The following is an 18,258-nucleotide window of genomic DNA, read 5'->3' on the forward strand; positions in this document are numbered from 1 at the left end:
TCCCTGAGATTTTTTATCAGCCTCTCTTTGCTCTTCCTTCTTAATTCCTGCCGTATTGGGGATCCTTTGGTGTCAGACAAATGAGCCCATTGTTTTTACTGCTTTTGGCGTATCGAATACACCATGAGTAGCTGGCCAGGCTCTGCTGTGCAGGTGGGGTACTCTCAGTAGCTTGCTGGGCTCTCCGAAAGGGATGGAGGCTTTTAGGGAGGCTTCCAATGGGAACTTGGGAACATGGGAACCATACAAGTGTTCCCATAGTTCACACTATATTTGAACCCCAACAAATATGGTGTAGAAATTATGGAAAATGAGTATTAAGTACCTTATGGTGTGTTGCATGGCTACTTTGTGGACATGCAATCCGGAAAGTGGCCTGGAGCATGGAGGTGGCTGGGTAGTAGAGGTAGTGGAGGTCGGTCGATAAGGTATTTATCTAGGGCGGGTAGCGTGGGTCGTCTGGGTTTGATCCCTGGGGTGCCAGAGATTGGAGGAGGTAGACAGAGGATCTTGTTTCCAGGTCTCGTTGATCCTGGAGTCCAAGGTCACAAAGTTCTGCTTTACCTGGTTCTGTGGGGCTTCACTCATGTGTGAGGTTCAGTCCGAGTGTCTGGACAGCGGCCTGAAGCGTGGAGATTGCTGGGTAAAGGAGATAGTGGAGGTCGTTAATCTGCCAAATCATATAATTTAATTTTTCTGTGATGATTTTGTTATATGGTTTATTTGATTGATAGTCATTGTAAAACAAAAAAGATTTTAAAATACACAATAATGGATAATCTGCTAAGCATGGGATAAATATCTCAGGTGACTGTTGCTGCTGGCTGATAACATTTTAGAAGTAAGCTGTCACTACTTAATCTAATTGGTAACATAGATTTACTCTCTCTATGTACTGTATCCTGTCTGACAACCAGACTATTTCTGTAAGAAGCGCAGTGTTATGTATGTGGCTCAGATATAGAAGACATGCATCAGACCCTGGTTCAATACCTGCTAACACATAACGCTCCCCCTCCAAGGGACCCAGCAGACGTCCTCCACTACCCAACTGCCACCACGCTTCAGGCCACTTTCCAGACACTCTGGCCAAGCCTCACGCGTGAATGAAGTCCCACAGAACCCAGATAATGCGGAACTTTGTGATCTTGGACTCTGGACTCAACAGGATCTGTACCTCCCAATCTCCGGTGACTCAGGGATCACACCCATAACCCACACCTTGCCACACTCTACCTCCTCATTGACCACCCTCCAGATCTCAATGGCTGCTCTTCCCAGATGGGAGTATAAAATGAGGCCCCCATAGCCATGCTACCAGACTCCGAGTCAGGCTGTTTTTACTCAGGGCGCCCACAGGGTAGCAGGTGAGTAGCCTCCCCTCCCCAAGGAACCTAGCCCTGGGGAGCCAAACTCTGCTACCCAACCGATGCCACGCTCCAGGCCGCTTCCTAAACCTTTTCGGTCCCGTGACACATTTTAAAACACTTTCCACCCGTTTTCTATAGCTACCACACCATATTTTAGACATACCTCTCAGAGAGCCCAGCAAGCTACCGAGAATATCCCGCCCACAAGGGCAGAGCCTGGTAAGCTACCTGTGGCATATTCAATGTGCCAAAAACAGTAACAATAGGTGTCATTCCCCTGAACCTGAAAGAGACTTCAATTGTGGGAAATACCAGTAAGGAGAGGCTGCTAAAATCTTAGGCTGGGAGGAATAGAGATGTTACTGGTGCCTGCTTGAGTAAATTGATGAACAATGGGATGACAGTGAGTGATATAGTGATACAGTGAACATATAACACCCTGACAACCAGTAGGGGAAGCACGGGTAGATTTGGGGCACTATGGGGTATGGTCCCTTCAACAACTAAGACTAAGAAATTAAAATAGAGGAGGAATCACAGAGGAGCATAATAAATTATACAATTACTTGGGATACCCTAATGGCGCATTTACGTCCACAAATAATGAGCAAATTGACTGTGAGGCATTGTTTCTGCTCAATCAACCCTCCAGTTATATTTCAGATCTTCAAACTTTGGAAGCTCATGACATCCTGAGGCTTTCACTCTTATTCTTCCCTGTGTCTAATATGCCTCTCAATCACATAATTCCTCAGACCTCGTTTAGGTTTTATTCAAATTCCACACTTCTATTCATGTTCATTACCCCTCCATCCACTTGTCATTACTCAGTTTTATTCATATTCAACTTAGCATCTAAATTTATCATGAGCATTTTTTTTCGCATAGAATATGTTATATGAGAACTATAACTTTCTTTTCTCCAATGTATTCAGGATCTTATATATAGAAAACATCCTATCTGTAAATATTGAATGAATTGTTTCACTTATCATCCATATATAAAAAGCCAGAAAATCATTACTGATGTGTTCATCCTCCTGGTTGTAGTTCTTAAAATTTTTGAACTTAATGTTTTTATCATATTCTTATTGCAATGAACTCCATACATACTTCCCTGATGTATGCATCAAGGTTTTAATATTGAATAAATAAAAATACTCATCTATAAGAAAACAATGTGAGGTATGCCATTGTACTAAGTAATGTGGTTGGCTGTCTTTGACCCAAAGGGGGGGGGGAAACAACAACATTCACTTTGTCTAGCAATGTACATTTTTCAACTTATATAAAAACAGTGTTTGTTTGCTGGATTGATAGGAGTCATATTTTCAAATTTCATTAGTTCTTAATCATACCCTGACTGTTATTTAAGTCATCATTTAGAAAATCTATTAATATAAAAATAATTACAAATAGTACTATATTTGGAATTTTGATATGTAATCAGGATAGACAGCTACTATTTTGTGTTTCAAATCTGAATGCAAAATTTCAGAAATCCTCCTTGCATTAAAAATGAATTAACTGTGTGATTATTAATTGTGCATATTCCAATCCCTTTGTGCTGTACTGCATGTTTCTTGAATCTCATTTGAATCCTTTGGCTAAGTAATGTGTCAAGGGGGGTTCGAGTCTGAATACTTGAGTTATTTAAAAGGCAGGACAGCACTTCCACATTAGAATACCAATGAGTGGGGTTAAAAAGGCTCTACTGTAGTTGGAGGGCAACTCTCAGTCTGAGAAGTACCTGAAAAGGACCTCTATGGACTAATTTTCAGAATCACATTGTAATGTGGGCTCATGTCAATCATCAGAACAGACAGCTTCATCCCATGATATAAACTAGTTATACATTCAAGAGCTGCCAGAAGATCTTCATTAAAAAGAGACTTAACATTAAAGGAAGAAGGTTGTTTTATTATAATACTTCAAACACAGTTTTTTGTTTTATATGTTCCCAGAATTCTTTTTTGTTCTTTGCTACAATATCAAAAAAGTAACATAGAAAAAGGAAAACATTAAATATTCCATTTTTAAATAGGAATCAAGGAGGCTTTCTGGTTTAAGGCATTAAAATCATATACATTTTCCTAAATTTATTCATGGCTTTGAATAACAAAAAGAAATCTCTAGATGTAATAGGAGGATGTTTTTAATCTTTTGTAGGAAGGGATTTGCAGTGCTGACTACTCAAGGTAAAATATCTACTGGCAAACTATATCAGTAAGAGCTTTATACATATAAATTTGTGTAAAACCTTTGGGCTCTCCACAAGCTCACGGATACCAGTTAGATAATACAATTGATGTCATTAAAATTTAATAAAATTGTGTTAGAGGAAAACAGAAACAATATCTATGTTAGTAAACCACTGACTTTGTAATCTAGCATTTAAAGAAAACTTATTGAGTTTAATAATACAGAAAAATGTATCTATTTACACATATTCAAAAGTGTTTCTTCAAATCCCTAAATATATTTGCAAGTCAGGTAAACTTTCTGAAATATCAGGCATGTATTTTTTTTTTGTCTAATCGTATCATTTATCTCATGAAAACTGTCAAAGCAAATTATTTGACAAATAAAATAAAACAATTAGATAGCATCTTGCAGATAATGTATTTGTCTTATCAACTGCATTATGCTCTATTTTCTGTCATTCACTTTCAATACAGAGAAATCAACAATTGCGAATCCTTTTCTTTCATGAAAGTAAAATAGTCAATTCATGAACATACCATCTCATGTTGGTCTCACTGTTTAAAATAGTTTCTGATATAGGTACTTATTTTCAGATAGCTCACTAGAAATCACAACCTATACTTTTTCCTTCTGATATGAGCATGTTCTGTTTTAATTATTCGCACTTTATCATAAGAGTTTATCTGAAGGCAAAATTGTTGAAACCAGTTGAGAAAACCAGGTACTATCCCGGTGGGAATGTTCTCCCACCCTCATGAGTAATAAGAGTAATTAAGGTCAATTAAGTAATTGATGCTGACTGTCAAAGTGACCATGCTAAAAGAATATGCACAATCTCTGTCTTCATTCAATTTCCCCCGAACAGTAACATTTTATGCAGAATTACTAGCTTCTATCCAATGTTCTCCTAAAATGTAGGCTCCAAAATTCACAGTACAGAAAAATAACCTTTTTCTGTTTTGTTTTTTGGGCCATTCTTGAAGAGGCTCAGGATTACCCCTGACTCAGGGATCATTCCTAAGGGTGCTTACGGTACTCTTTGGGGTGCCAGTATATAACTGGGTTTGGCTGTGTGCAGGGCAACTGCTGTGCTATTTTTTCCAGCCATGGATCTAGCGGGTTTGCAAAGTTTTTACTTTTTGTAGCATTTAAGTAGAAATTTTAGCAGCAAAAATTTGAATGTATTGTTAATCAAATTTGTGCCTGATTACCAGAGTACTTTGGAGAGATGCAAGATGGAAGGGAGACAAGAAAAGTCTGTTAATTATATTTATACAGATACACACACATATACATTCACATCTCCAAGTTACAGTGGCATTTGTATATGTATATACTAAAACAAGCTCTCCATGGAGTATTCAATATGCCAAATACAGTAACAATGATGGTTCTCATTCCCCTTACCCTGAAAGGGCCTCCAATGTGGCATCGCTGGGAAGAACGAGTAAAGAGAAGTTGTTAAAATTTAAGGGCTAGGATGAATGGAGACCTTAGATGTTATTGGCGCCCGCACAAGCAAATTGATGATCGATGGGATTACAGTGATAGAGTGATACAGATATATAAATATATATGTATATATGCACACACATTATGTATATATAGAGAGAGAATGGTATATATAACTTTAGACCATGGTCTTATCTCAACTCACAATACATAAAACTAAAAAACAACTTAAATTTTATTTTATTAAATAAAAAAGAAAAAATCTATTAAAGCATTTGTAGCTAAGTAACACTTTAATGGTATGTTAACAAAATTTTGATTGAAACATACTTTTGGAGCTGTATGTACACTAGCCTTAAATTTATTTCTATTTGCAACTAGATGCAAAATAAAAGAATGCAGTTTCATTAAAATCTGTTGTTTGTTCATTATCTTGCAACACAGAAATCAATTATAAGATTAAATCTTGTCCTTAAGTGGCTAAAGTTCATGGTTATGAACACAATCATAAGTTTATAATTCAATTAAATTATCTCTTAAATACAGAACTTGCCTAAATTATCGATATTAAAATCATATTTTATTGACCTGAAAATATAACATGAACTTTTAAATTAATCATTGCTTTTATAATTTAGAATAATTTCATACCAAATATTCACAATAGTCTAAAATTGCTTCTTAAATTATCACCATATTTTGTATCCAATTAATTTTAAGTTAAAATTAATACTTTTTGACATTTTAAATTTACGTATTTATATGTCTATATTTTATCATGTTTTATCTCATTCTCTTATCTCAGTTGAAAATTTTTACATATATTTCTCTTGTGCATATTCTTTCATCTATTATCCCACCACAACTCTATTACTTTAATGTATATTTCTGATATGAACACATCCAATGGTAAGGTAGATACATTTTTTAAGCACATGGCCATTTTCATTATTAATAAAGATATACTGGTCAATCAGATATTTTGAAAATATTTTATAAATCATTGTTAGCATAGGAAATAATGGGAAAAACATCATCACAAATTATAGCAACACATATTTATATAAAAACATCTAAAATTATCTTATGTCAAAGCTATTTTTCATTTTTAAATAATAAATAAAAACCATTTTCTACTTTCCCATAGAACTTCTATTTTTTAATTTCTACAATCTCATTCTTTTATGAAATATTATTTTGAATTTCAAGCTGCAGCAGGAATAATGATGATGTACCATATGTAACAATAATATGCATAAACTAAAGTATGGAGCCACAGAGGAAAAAAATTCAGGACTATTCAAATACACCTTTGACAACCTGCTATGGAAATATTACCAGCAACTTTATTGTCAGACATTTAAAAGAAAGGGAAAAATAGAGGACAGACGTGGGGAGAGAAAGATATATGCTGAAGCAAAGCAACAGAAACCTTGCTGACCCAATCTGACAATACTAAGCTTCAGGAAACTTTCAATGATAGTATTCAAAAAAGGCTTCCATATAGTATCAGTAAAAACATCATCAACAGCCACTTCAAAGAGTTCACATAGAGCTTCCCTCTAAGGATGGAAAGAAGTGATAAGTGGAATGCTGCTGTAAGCATCAGGACTCAGAAAGGTTTCTCTACTTTATATATTGATGGCCAAGTTGAAAGAATGTGCAGCAAGGTGAGAATTTTGCTTGTGAAACAAAAACACAAGGAAAGAGTCAATAAAAAGGTGGACAGTATTGCTGTTGCATGATTAGAGACCTTGAAGTAAAATGGCATTTTGCAATTCATTGTGAAAGAACAAAAAACGCCTGAGACAAAAGAAGAATCTAAAAAAAAATCCATTTACAAATGTGCCTACAGAAAAACCAAACATATTACCAGAAAGAGACTTAAGATCTAATACAAAGTATAAAGAACAATATTGCCTAATCTTCTAAATATTTTTGTCATGTATGCAAAAAATAAATTTGAAAATCATTTACTGATTCTTAAAATCTAAACATCTATTATAGAGTCAAATTTTCCTTAAATTAAAAAATAACAGTGTATAATATTAATAAATCTTTAAAAAATATTATCTTTGCAAAATCTACCTTCCTAAATGCAGCAACAGATTAAATAAATGTGCATTTCATGTGTATGCGATTTGTCCTTTATGTTTAAGTGACACACACAAGCTGTGGCTTATTTTCTTAGTTTTTAAAAAAATAAATGTATAAGGAATGTTATATACCTCTTTGCATTTGAAATATATTAAATACAATGCTCTTTCAAGTTTTATGTAAATGCCACTTTTTAAAATGAATAAGTGACTATTTATTTATTTTCTTTTTTCTTTTAACCTTTTATAAATTAAGTGTCCAAATTTGCTGTTTGTGTTTTGATTATTTGTAAGGATTTTGTATTATTACCTACGCAATGAAATTGATTACACTATGCAAGTAAACACTTAAACAATTTGAATTCCCATTTTTTTTTGTTCCCTTAAAAAACACCTTTGTGCTTTTTTTGTAGCAGCAAAACACAGTAAAATATATGTCCTGAGTATTTATGTCAATTAGGACAACGCACCTTGAAGTTGAATATTCTTTAATTTAAAGCATTACAGTTCCCCACAATTCTGTTGGGACAAGGCTGCTATTTAAAGATACTCTGTGGTTTGAGAAATGACGATATGACAAAGAAATGTACACAATTCTGAAGGGAACCAAAAGGACAGATGCTGCAGGCTATCCGAGCTTCTGTTAAATATGAGAACCAAGGGGCATGAACTTAAGCTAGAGAATAGCCTAGCACTAAAAAATGCTTCCAACTCTTTTGCAATTGCCCTTTGCAGAATAAACAGCCCAGAAAAATATAACAAGGAGCATACACAACAAGAAGCTGGAACAGTGGCTCTAGATAGTGCAATGGGCAATTTAATGAGTACAAATTCCCACTGTTCTATTTTCAGGTTAGAGTATGTTTATGGGTGCTCCTAAAATCAGTATTTTACTGAAGTTAAAAGTATACCAATATTTCTAGGAGTTTAAAAATTAAATAAAGTATTCATCAATATATATTTTTTAGCTAAAGAAGCACTTCTTTTCGAAATTAGTAAGACATTGAAGAGACCTCATTAGGGAATACTGTTTTTTACACACATTATATTCCATTAGCTTTATAAAGAACTAGTACATGTTTAGCCCTCAAATACACTCCATCTGTTAAAAATAAAGTCTACGTATTTGTAGAGTGGAGAATGCTACTGTACTTTCTACTCTAGAGAGTTAACAAAGTTAAAATGCTAGAGAGAATTTTTCCCTCTGTGAAGCACTTAGGAAGGCAATCAGAATCATAATTTTATAGAATAGTTACAGCTGGAAAGGGACTTAGAGTAACTCCAATCATTTAAACATTTAAAATAAAGAGATAAAATCCTTTAAGTTTTGTGATCAGAACATCCCAATCCACCAATTATATTTTTATGAAGCAGGATAAGGCACATAAAATTGTTGGCACACTGCTTGGCACAAAGAAAAAAGAAAAAAATTACCTTTTCTTTTTCTCTTTAAAAAGAAAAAAACTTCTATGAAAGCACTATAAAGAGAAACAGAAATAAATATGCACAAATACATGCACACACAAATGTACGCACAAGCTCTGTAAATTAAAAGAGGAATCAGAGGTAAGGGTAATGACTTTGAAGTTTTATAAAAAGAGCTCAGATTTTCTCTTTAGTCATCTAGCAAATGATGTTTTGGTAGTTTAGCATTAACCTAGCTTGAGATTAATTCTTCCAACTTGGTAAGGGCAGAGTTTCTTTCAATGCCTATTTAGTATTTTATATCAGATTAAGTGATTTTTTTTTGCAAAATGAACTTTTTCTTCTTTATATATCAAGTACTTTATTTACATTTAGGTCTATGTTAATGGTGCTGCATAATACATAAATAAAATAATAACAAATAAACAGTCATGAAGTAATAGGAAAATTGAAACTCAGAAAACTCAAATGTGAAAGTTCAGAATTGTGCTTTCACAAAGGAAGAAGTGCATCCGGCAACTGCTCATTCCCTTACAAATGTTTTGTTTACGGAGTTATAAACACTGGCATGTATGCATGATTATTTTGGAAGCCAAATCATATCTTGCAGTGCAAATGACCATGTTTGTGAGCAGGTTCTCCCTGGTCTCTCATTAGTTGTCAAGACTGACCTCTAGGTTTTTAACCTGAAGGACAGATTTTTACATTTGCATAGCTTTGTCCTCATAGAGTTCACCTTGTTTGACTAACCATATCAGCTTGTCTGCCTGGGAGTGTAGATAAATTGGGGTGGGAGGGCCGCTAATTAACTAGTTTGTACATTTTAACATAGATGAAAAATAAAAAAGTTAAAGCTGAAACTTTCAATATTTTACTAAAGAAAGCACACTCACTTTTTTTTCATTTTCAAAATATAACCTATGTGAAGAAGGGAAAGGAAGAGTGGTATGAATTCAACCCCTCAGTTGCCTTTGTGGTAGCTGTTCAGCCAGTGCATTAGTAGGAAAGAGAAAGAATAATAGGGCTAGTAATTGGCAGGGCTGTCCAACTACACCTCCTCTCTCTCCCACCATTTGGTCCTACCTAATTTAGCTCTTCCATAGCCCCTTGATGCCTTATCTCTTCCCCAAACTTTTAAAAAGTTGCCCCCTGTATCTGGTGGCTTGTTATGTAAGGATTTTCATCAAAGCTTCGACCTGAATGTTCTTCCACTTGTTAAATCAATATTAAAACAAGAAAGTACCCCTAGTTTAAAGCATCAGTGTTTCCAGTTCCCCAGCTGGATGGCCACTGCCAATGGTAAGTGGTGAGGGAAAGTATAATTAAAACTTAACTTTCAAATAGATCTCATAGTTTATACCCAGTAAGAAGCTCTTTTCACTATGTGAACTTTCAGGAAGCTGTCTGAACAAAATAGGTGCTGATTCCTTTTATGTTAAACCCCTAAGATAACTTTAACATGGTCCTTTGCCGTTTAATTTATCATAAATTCTGGCACCATTTATCACTAAATGCAAAATGATGAAGAAATGGCTCTATTAAATCTGAATAACTACTGAATTAAAAAGCTGTTAAATGAGTTGAAGTACTGTTAACAATATGTGGAAGTGTGTTTGGCTGGAATAAATTACTTTCACAGTCATCATTTGAAGACTGTACCTTTAGAGAAATGTGTTCAAAATTTTACATCTTGATTCTCTGACTAAATCCACATGCACTGCTAATGCACTTTTAAATTGACTTCACAGGGAACATGAGGAAATGCCTGGTCTGAAATTCTCCAGTATCAAAATAAGATTCCTCTATTTAAAAACTGAGAGGAAACAATACTTTAAAACAGCCATGTAAAATATAATAACAGATTATTGTAGAAATATATTTTATTTCCCCACTCTCAGTCTCTACATCAATGTTTTTTGTAATATTTACATGCAATTTGGCACACTAATTTTTCAACAGCACTGCTCTCCAAAAATAAATTTTACAGCATTGCTGTGTATTGTGCTTAAAAATATAAGACCAGCTCAAACACCTAGTGAATTTTGATTATTATTCTGAGAAATGTGTATGAATAGTAACTATAAACAGAAAAGTTGTAAAGAGGAAGGCTCTATCACAAAATCCATATGCATTTATATTCTGAATAGTATTAACACAAAAGGCTTAAGTAATAAAACATCTATGAATGTCAAAATATCATTTCTGGATTCTGGACTTTTAAAAAATATATAACAACCTTCTTAGGACCTGCATTGATACAGCACTCTTCCCCAAGTATGTCCCCTTGCAGTGTTTTAGCAGATAGTGAGGAGATTCTTAATCCTCACTGGCATGAGGGCACTTTCTAATGTTTTTAATTATCACCCTGGTATTGTGATTAGAAACAAAGACTATTCAAATAATAGTGTCCTATTGCATCTTTGGAGATATTTCAGTGTGAAATCTTTAATAAAGAGGATTTGTGAATGAACTTAATTAGCCCTGTTAAAAATATCCAGCAGACAGCAATCTCATGTCCGCAGAGAGGGCTGTGTCGTGGCATGAGGGCAGGTTCCTTGGAGAGACTCTTTCTCTATGAAAAGTGAATGTACTATTGTTCCACAAAACACAGGCTTTGCTTATCTGTTTAGCCAATACAATATTGGCTTAAGGAAATCAATGTAGAAAATAAAATTTGTCAACAATATGTACTTATATAACACTTGTTTCTTAATTTTTGTTCTGTCATTCATCCCCTTAGCATTCAGTTAGCCAATCAACCCTAGAAAGAGTGCTTGAGAGTTTCTAGATTATTATATGGACTGGAATGGAGAGGGTAAAAGGTGACCAGTGAAATTAGAAGATTGAGTAAAGAGAATAGAATACTTTTCCTTTAGAGTATAGAGAGAAGTAGGCCATACTGCAGTGGGTAAGGCACTTGCTTTGCATGCAGTTCACCAAGATTTTATTCCTGACACCCTGTGTGGTCTTGAGTCCACCAGAAGTAATCCCTGAGCACAGAACTAGGAGCAAGCCCTGAACAAAGTTGAGTGTGTCCCCAAAGCCAAAAGCAAAAAAAAAAAAAAAAAAAACAAAGGACAGATCATCCTCTGAACATTGAAGGCTTTAGAGATATTGATTTATGAAAACTGGTGTACTTGGAATCTGGTAGCTACACATTTTCTCTTCAATTTGATTTTCTCTGGCACTTCTCTCCATTTTAGAGTTGTTCTTTAATTCACTATGGATAAGGAGTTTCAGGAGAGAGTCCAGATGAGAGGATGCTACTGATTTTGCTAAAAGTCTTACTTTACTGTTTGTTTCTTTCTTGTTTTTTTATATTTCTATTATAAATTCCCTACCCCATTTAATAGAAAAATATAACAAGGATTCAGTAGCAATTACCCAGGATTTTAAGTTACGCGTTTCTCTGAGTCTCCTTGTACTTTACTGCTGTGTGTATGTCTGTAAGATAAAGGATTCTCAAACATAGATATTGAGAAATCTAATCAAGGACATAATTCAAACAGAAATCTATAAGTCATATTCTATTTTTCCCTTCTAATCTTTATTCCAATGACAGGAATGTTTTCAAAGGTACCTTCAAGATAACTGAGCTTACAATTGCTATTATAGCCCCCAGAGTCATATAAGGACCTAGAATTTGGGTAGAACACTTGCTCCTGCAAAATTCGTTCTTATTCCAAAATAACTTACAAATATGCCTTCCCTGTCTGGCATACAATCACAAATAGTCATACAAGATGCAGGGAAAACTCCTTTTGGAGTCAGCTTTGGTTCTGTTCTCTTATTTCCCTCAAGTTTGCCTAGGTAAAAAGTCCTTTCAGTAAAATATCTTTCTTGCAGTTTGTTGGCACTGTGATTTCTATCCTAAGGGAGCACAAGGATCTCTTAGTTCCACAACAGAAATCAGTCTCCCTCCTAGAATCTCAGCCCTGTAAATACCTTGACTTTATCCTTCTAGCATAAAATAGAAGGATAAAAGTTAAAAAGAGAAGCAAATAATTCAGTTCTACTTCTAACCTAAAGAAAACCTGTGAGATAATAATTAATAGCCAGGTATAGAAGTTTATTAAACAATCGTGAGTAAACTTATATTCTTCCATGCATTGTGAAATTGACTCCTACCATTTTTTCCATTTTAATTTCTAGAACCTTCCTGTCTTTACATGCTCACTACCAGAATACCTGTGAATACTCATCATGTCTTTCTCATATTACCAAAATACTCCTAATAGATTTTCCTCTTTTTCCTTCTGTGATGATCAAGCTATTCAGTTTAGTGCTGTAGCACTCTATGTTTAAAATGTAAATACATGACACTCATCTAGAGACTGTTGATTTGCCATACACAATGATCCCTTCACCCTCCAATCAATATCCAATTATGGCAGTACTAAAAGAACAAGTAGTGATCCGCTAATTTATAGAAACAAAATAGGAAGGAATTCTGAGTGCATAAAATTTTTCACACATTTTTGGGATATGTAAAGCAGATAGACGCCTGATGAATTGTGAAACAAGATAATCTCAATTACTTATGGAGAAGAAGCCCACAAACCCAGTTAAGACTTCAAGGGATCTTGGAATATGAAGGTTAAAACTAATGATTAAAGGTGAAAATGAGCAAGGACTTGAAATATTGAGAATTGATGGAAAGTCAATCACCGTTACTGTCACTGTCATCCCATAGCTCATCGATTTGCTCAAGTGGGCACCAGTAATGTCTCCATTGTGACTTGTTACTGTTTTTGGCATATCGAATATGCCACGGGTAGCTTGCCTGTCTCTGCCATGTGGGCGAGATACTCTTGGTAGCTTGCCAGGCTCTCCTATGAAAAGTCAATACAACAAAAAAATTAAATTCACAGATTTTCTCCCACCTCTCTGCACAAAATTTCAATAAACAATTATTGAAATTCCTTGGTAAAACAAAACAAGCATTTTACTTAAAGAAAGTCAGCAAAGAAAGCACTTGTGGAAACAATGGCAGTTTATACAGATCTGTAGTGCACAGAGTAAAGGCATTTCATTCTGAACTACAGATGTTTCCAATGGCTAAATGACTGACACCCCTGTACAGTCAAGTCTGTCTTTACATAAGCAGGTTAATTTTTTCATTTCACTCTTAGATATGAATAATTTACAGTTTATGACCAGATAGCTGATGAAATAATATGATATAAAGGAGAAATCTAGAAGAAACAGATAATTCAATGAATATACCTGTGTTTTAAGGTCTAAATAATAAGTATTTAAGAAGCTATACCCATTTAAACATTATTGGAAAATACTTTTGAAAAAGAACATGAAGTGTATCTGATGGGATACAAAGATAGTGGTGAGAGGTCTTTGACATTTTGGTACTAGTGAAAATGTTGTAATGTTGTACACCAAAAATCATTAATAAAATTGCAATTATGATACCTCACCTATAATTTTTTTAAATGATACTTGTAAAAGTAAAACAAACTTTACAGGACAAGGAAGAAATGGCAGGGTCTAAAATAAATCTTGCAAAGGGTTTGAAGAGAGAATAAAGTTTAACTGTAGAAATTATAATATTTAAGAAAATATTTTAAAGTTATGTAAGTAATCAAGGAACTGTAATCCTAATATTAACAATTTCAGAAAGTAATAAAAGTGCAAATAAGAAAAGATTAAAGAAAAATTGATGAAAAACGATTGAGACTCAAAGGACATGACCCTTCAAATGGAAACTTTCAATACAGCAAATAAAAATAACAAGAACTGAGCACATTAACGGGAAGATTTTTAAATGAAGAGTAAAATTTTGAGGAAACCCCCAGGAAGAGTTATCGTTAGTAAAAACATTAGGAGAACAAAAAACACTTTAATTTTATGTGAGAAAATTATTTTAACTAAAAATTTTATATCCAGCCAAATTATAAATAAAACATGAGGCTAGAAATGAGGCTAGAAATAAGGCGAGTATGACTTCTGATAGAGAAATCACATAATTAACACCATACTTTCTATTTGCATTTGAGATATGTTTCATCTAATTAAGGTGAAAATATAAATATTCAGAAAACAATGTGAACAAATGAAGACAGCAATAAAAATAAGTTGCAATCCCCTTAGATGATATAGAGAATTAGTTTAAACTGGAAAGAATACAGAAAACTTCTTAGGGAAAGTATGAAGAGATTTAAGGGATTTTATATTATCACCATATCAAAAGTCCTTAAATATTCATTAAGAAATTTATAAGGATGCTGAAACTGTATGAAAAAAAGAGGGCACATATTTGTAAGTTGTTCAATATCAATAATATATCAAAATAAAGCCTCTACTGTATAATAGCTGATAATAATGTGCCAATTTAATTTCATAGTTTCTACCATTGTGTTATTGAAATGCTAGATGTCAACAAAATGGAAATCTGGGTGAAGTGGTAAAGGAAATCTCCATACTATTTGTATAATCTCTGTACATCTAAAATTAATTAAAAAATAAATTATAACAAAAATAGAATGATTTTATATACTACTTGACTGTATAGTGAACAATAATTGCAAATTGTTAAAATATAGAAAATAAAAACGAAAAGATATTATTAGTGTGTGGTATGATATTGATTTTACTTGCATAAAAATCATGGTAAGCTGGGTAGAGTATTGTCAAAGCAGATCATCAAAATGCCATATATTAAGTGCTTATGAACAACCCCTTCCAGGACTTGTAAGAAAATTGCTACCACTCAGGAAAGAAATTAGACAGAGTGCTTGCGGGGCGGGGGTGGGGGGAAATCAGCAACTAGGAAAATTGACAAACATTTGGATAGAAAGGACACTGTTTACATTGTTTGGAGTGGTTGTGACAAAGTAAACGATAATGTGTTGAATATAGTCATTGACAATGATTAACGCCTGAAAATGTATCATAGTCACCTAACTAGGTTATGGTATTTGTTACATATATCTTTCAGTCCTGTCAGAATAAAATAATATAAGAACCAAGTTCTAATTTTGTCCAAACTTACTTCAAGAATATTATATATAAAAGACACTAAGCACATACCATGATATAAATATTTATAATATTAGCCAACAAGGTATTTAAAAATATTAAAATTATACTCTATATATTAAGGGATAAGAAATATTGACAATGTCAAGTAAGCACATGAATGTCATTAAAAATTAAATTTAAGGGACTGGATAAATAATGCAAAGGTAGGCAGAGGTAGACCCTTGCCTTGTATGCAGCCAACCTAAGTTTAATCCCCATCATCCCATATGATACCCTGAGTACAACCAGGAATAATTATTGAGTGCAGAGCCGGTAGTAAGCCCTGGGCATCACTTGTGTAGCCCAAAAAACAAGCAATAAATAAATCAAATCTCTGGAAATAGTTTTAAAGATATGAACTGAATTACATGGTTTAATAGTATTCCTTCAAATTACAAAGAGATGAAAAGATCACATACAGTGTCACTATTAGAAAAAAATATTGGTGAACTTGGAAAGATACTCTTGTATTAATGACACACAATATATATATATTTATATATGTGTGTATGTGTACATTTATCTCAGCAATTCTATGCATAGTGGTTTGTACAATACATTTGAATAGCATTAAACCTAGCAACATAAAATTTGGTGAACTCAACACAGTGGTGCAAATGTGAAGAGTCAAGAAGGTAGGTGAACTATGGTAGCTAATTTCTTATATTTGTTACTAGGTTAGGTGTATTAAAATAACATTTTAAAATGCAAATATTAGGTATAAACATAAGTGAAACTAGATTTTCAATTGAAAACTTACTCTTACTTTAGGAAGTCAAAGCAATGTCTGGGAAATGACTCAGAGGTTAAATGTGCCTTACATGCAAGCATGAGGAATGATTGGATTTCTGGTGCCTTCCACATGTGCTGCCAGGCATCTCAGGGCCACAGAAACTATACATCTGGCACCTAAGTAATGTGCAGAATTGCCACAAAAATGTGTCTTTGGGTCTGACAGATTGTATGTAAGTTGGGCACTCACCTTGCATGTGGCTAACCTGCATTTGATCCCTAGCATTCGAGCTCCATCAGAAGTTATCATTGAACTTAGAACCAGGAATAATCCTCGAGTAACCCTTGAGCACTGCTGGTTGTGGTCAGACATTTTTTTTTTTTTAATGTGCCTTCCCAGTGAGCACTACAATTGAAAACATGTGTAAGTAATGCTCATTTCCTAGTGAACTCCATGTTTATATTTTATTAATTTAGCTAGGGAGCCCAAACTGGTGGTGCTCAGGGCTTACTCCTGGATCCACATTCACAAATCACTTCTGACAGGACTCGTGGGACCATATGTGGTGCTAGGGATTGAATGAAGGTTAAACAAGGGCAAGATAAGTAGATACCTACTGTACTATCTCTCCAACACAATGTTTTAATAATATTATCACAATAAGAATGCTTTTATAACATATTTATTTTACAAATTAATGTAATTTCTGGAAACAAACATCTTAATGTTTTTAAACAGTCAGCTGAAACATTATTAACAGCTATATAAAGCTTTAACATTTGCTATCTATTCATTTTTCTGAAGGGGCCAATCAGAAAGGCCCAATTCTGAGACTAAGCACTTGGTGTTATATAATAAAGATTAACACCGAAGAAGGCTTATAATTAAGCTTCAGTTTTTCAAGCTGTGTATTGGCATATTGGACAAGTGACCTAGGAGTGCAAATCTCCAAATGGTTACAAGCAAGTTTAAAATTAATTTCCCACTAAGATGAATGCAAGTTTTTAAGCATGACACCTGGGTTAATGCTATTGTTTTCTAGTACTGTAGACCAAACAGAATTGGGAACAGCTCAGCTCCATCTGTGGAGGTAACTTTTCAATAAAATCATGGGGAGATTTATTAATTTCTGAAGAAACGTTGTGCTTACTTTGGTAATAATGTGAAAAAATTGCCAAACCATTTATTTAAATATATTTTATTTTACTTTATTTTTGCCTTAAGGAATAATACACCTGCTACAAGAGTTTTTGTTTATAAATATTATCTTTTGTAAAATGATTTGACAAAATTCGTGTATGTAAAGGACATGTTGCTAAGCACTGTAGCACTGTTGTCCCGTTGTTCATCGATTTGCTCTAGCAGGCACCAGTATTGTCTCCATTGTGAGACTTGTTACTGTTTTGGGCATATCGAATACACAACGGGCAGCTTGCAAGGATCTGATGTGTGGGCGGGATACTCTGGGTAGCTTGTGGTGCTCTCAAAGAGGGACAGAGGAATTGAATCCCAGTCGTCCTCGTGCAAGGCAAATGCTCTACCTGCTGTGCTGTCGCTCCAGTCCACAGATCAGCCACATCCAAGGTAACTGCCCTACTCACTGTATTATCACTCTACCCTTTAAAAGTGATTTCTTATATAAAATTTGATAAGGTGATATTTACAATAATTTATAACAAATGTATAAATAATTATTTTAATGAATATTAACTTTTAATAAAGCAAAACTTTAAACTACAACTAAGTGAAAGTGATTTTTGTAGTGTGCTTTAACGTAAAACCCTAGTTAATTAACAAATTAATTTTTCTGACAAATTATACAAGAAGAGAACTTAAAATAATTGATGAAGAATAGCAAAAAAAGTTAAATATATCATCTTATTTTGTAAATACCAATTCTGGTGTTGAAGAATTCCTGAAACATGAAAAGTAATTTAACTTG

The sequence above is a fragment of the Sorex araneus genome, chromosome X (genome assembly GCF_027595985.1).
Source record: "Sorex araneus isolate mSorAra2 chromosome X, mSorAra2.pri, whole genome shotgun sequence".
NCBI lineage: Eukaryota > Metazoa > Chordata > Mammalia > Eulipotyphla > Soricidae > Sorex > Sorex araneus.